Consider the following 4121-nt stretch of genomic DNA (forward strand, 5'->3'; position numbering starts at 1 on the left):
CCTCCTCATCTTTGAGGACTAGTAGCCCCCCTCTAAAAAGGAGAAAACACAGAATTTTGTCAATAAAATTGTTATAAGTACACCTCTGTATCCCCGTTAACAACAAAATGGTGGACGACGACTCTTACCTGGTCTGACGACCAGCACTTAGAGAAAGATTGATGAAGAGTTCTGTTCGTCACTGGTTAAGTCCAAGCCTCGGAGACTGCAAGCTGCTGAAAAAGCCGGAGGTGGTGCAACAAAGTACAAGTGGTCTGTTTGGTTTGAATGATTCCATAATCCTTTCACTCGGCTTGGTCCAAAAAAAAACAAAAAACTGTTACTGAGTACCACAGTTTATCTTTCTGATTTATCTGGCTTACACACCAAAAAAATGGTTTCGTCCTTATGGGGACCGATGGAAGGTTTCTTTTTGTTTTATGTAAATTCTTTGCCACGATTGATTTATTTTAGTGTTTCTTAACGCCATGTCTGTCATCAACTTTTCCACCTCAACACAATTAAACAACTGACTGAACATCCTCAAAGTTTGCAATCCCATCATTCCATCGACCAAAAACTACAATAGTTGTGCAAACACAAAAATGACAGCACAAAGAGCAACTTCTTATAAGCAAGCAAACGTGTCTTTGACCACCACCTGGGGATTGTTTATCCCAAGTCATTTATTTGATCATTCGCCATTTTAAATACAAAAGCATCGTACAGCTTTGAAGCATTATTGCGATTGTGCAAGTTTCGAGGCTCCATGTGACTTGTAAGCTCCCACAATGCGATCTTTGGAACGAGACATGAGGGCAAAATCAATAGTAAGTCAGTACTGGACGATGCAGGTAAACACAAAAGGTCGTTGAATGGTTAGGTGTTAAAAGAATGGTGCATTCTGTTCATTTAGTCAGCATGAAGAATGTCGAGAGTTCATTTTATGTGAAAAGAAAACTAGTCAAGATTAAAAATATGTTGCGACAGCGCTAACATTTTGCAATAATAAATCCACTCTGCAACCTTGCCTCCACTAACAATTGATGCATTTGAAATGAATTTATTTTTTTCAATGCGTAAATATCATGGAAGCCAATAAACAATAAACATGTGAATAATATAAATACAGTCAATTATACAGCATCATTCACATGTGAATAATATAAATAGTCTATTATACAGCATTATTCACATGTTAATAATACAAACACAGACTATTATACAGCATTATTCACATGTGAATAATATAAATAGTCTATTATACAGCATTATCCATGTGTGAATAATATAAACACAGTCTATAATACAGCATTATTCACATGTGAATAACATAAATAGTCTACAATACAGCATTATTCACATGTGAATAACATAAATACAGTCTATTATACAGCATTAGTCACATGTTAATAATACAAACACAGACTATTATACAGCATTATTCACATGTGAATAATATAAATAGTCTATTATACCGCATTATTCACATGTGAATAATATAAGTAGTCTATTATACAGCATTATCCATGTGTGAATAATATAAATACAGTCTATTATACAGCATTATTCACATGTGAACAATATAAATACAGTCTATTATACAGCATTATTCACATGTGAATAATATAGTCTATTATACAGCATTATTCACATGTTAATAATACAAACAGACTATTATACAGCATTATTCACATGTGAATAATATAAACACAGTCTATTATACAGCATTATTCACATGTGTATAGTATAGTCTATTATACAGCATTATCCACATGTGAATGTTATATGAATAATACAGCATTATTCACATGTGAATAATATAAATACAGTCTATTATATATCATTATTTACATGTGAATAATATAAATACCGTCTATTATACAACATTATTCACATGTGAATAATATAAATACAGTCTATTATATATCATTATTCACATGTGAATAATATAGTCTATAATACAGCATTATTCACATGTAAATAATATAAACAGTCTATTATACAGCATTATTCACATGTGAATAATATAAATACAGTCTATTATACATTCAAGTACAGTCAAATAGGAACACATGCATTGTTGCATTTCTCAGGGCGGACACTAACCACTACGCCACTGAGTAGATTGTTGTATTGTTATTTGTAAAAAAAATGGCTCCGTAATGTAGCAACAAGCATGATGTGCTGCATGGATCATGATCAAAATCATAGTGACTCACCTGATGGACTGTTGTCTGTTTGGGTGAGCTTGCCAGTTTTTTTCCCGGTTTATTTTGGGTAAACACACCATTTATGTCGGCATAGCTCTGCTCCGAGTTCCACAGTCCCACTCTCTTGGCTTCTGTCTGCTCCAACGTTTCAGTCTCTCCTCGTGCTCGCTTCCATACGCAAACAGTTCATCCTCCTCATATTCAGCTTCAAAAATATATGATAATGTATCCTCATTTGTCCAAAGATATTCGTCTTTGTTGTTCATGACCAAGTCTGCTATGATCGCGACACACTTGCGTTTGATTCCGGAAGTCGGAACACACATTTGTTGCTGGAAATCCGAAGTGTGATGCCATGGAAACGGAAATAAATGCGCTGAGAAAAGAAGTTCCGGTATTGCATAAAATGACTACAATACGGGAAATATTGTACATGTTACATATTAATATGAAGATGTCTGTTACTACATTTTATATATATATATATATACATATATATATATACTGTATATATATATATACATATATATATATACTGTATATATATATTTGCAGTGTGTATATTGTACATATTACATATTAATATGAAGGTGTCTGTTACTACATTATATATATATATATATATACTTGCAGTGTGTATATTGTACATATTACATATTGTTATGAAAGTGTCTGTTACTACATTTTATATATACTTGCAGTGTGTATATTGAACATATTACAAATTGTTATGAAAGTGTCTGTTACTACATTGTATATATATATATATACTTGCAGTGTGTATATTGAACATATTACATATTGTTATGAAAGTGTCTGTTACTACAAAATATATATATACTTGCAGTGTGTATATTGTACGTATTACATATTGTTATGAAGGTGTCTGTTACTACATTGTATATATATATATATATATACTTGCAGTGTGTATATTGAACATATTACATATTGTTATGAAAGTGTCTATTACTACATTGTATATATATATATATACTTGCAGTGTGTATATTGTACATGTTACATATTGTTATGAAGGTGTCTGTTACTACATTGTATATATACTTGCAGTGTATATATTGAACATATTACATATTGTTATGAAAGTGTCTGTTACTACAAAATATATATATACTTGCAGTGTGTATATTGTACATATTACATATTGTTATGAAAGTGTCTGTTACTACATTATATATACTTGCAGTGTGTATATTGTACATATTACATATTGTTATGAAAGTGTCTGTTACTACATTGTATATATACTTGCAGTGTGTATATAAAATGTTGATGCAGGGTTTTGAAGACTACAACAGTGACTCATTAGCCGCATCTTGCCAGTGTTTTTTTTAATCATCTTTAGAATCCTAAAAAAATATAATACCACATTTGACAGATTTAGTATTATATAATAATCGAGTATGTTTATTTTTTTAGACCCCCTTAGCATAGCCTGCCACTGCATCCCACGATTTATGGCTTAGGTGCAGCTGCACAGCCATGGAAACCCATTCCAAGAAGCTCCCTGCGTACTGTGCGTGGGCTAACAGGAAGGTCATATGAGGTTTGGAGCTCTGTAGCAACTGACTGTGCAGAAAGTCTTTGCACTATGCTGACCTTGTCTGTCAGTTTACGTGGCATACCACTTGGTTGCTGTTGTTCCCAAAATCTTCCATTTTCTTATAATTGAGTTGACTTTGGAATATTCAGGAGTGAGAAAATTTCACGACTGGATTTGTTGCACAGGTGGCATCCTGTGACTGTTCCACGCTGGAAATTAAACCTCTGCCTTGTTTTTGATTAATTTTTAGGCCTCGTCTGCTACTGTATTTTCATGTTTGTCATTATGGTGGTACTCGGAGAGCCAATTGTTTTCTGAGGTGGTACTTGGTGGGGAAAAAGTTTGAGAACCGCCGGTACATGGTA

The sequence above is a fragment of the Nerophis ophidion genome, linkage group LG28 (genome assembly GCF_033978795.1).
Source record: "Nerophis ophidion isolate RoL-2023_Sa linkage group LG28, RoL_Noph_v1.0, whole genome shotgun sequence".
Classification (NCBI taxonomy): Eukaryota; Metazoa; Chordata; class Actinopteri; order Syngnathiformes; family Syngnathidae; genus Nerophis; species Nerophis ophidion.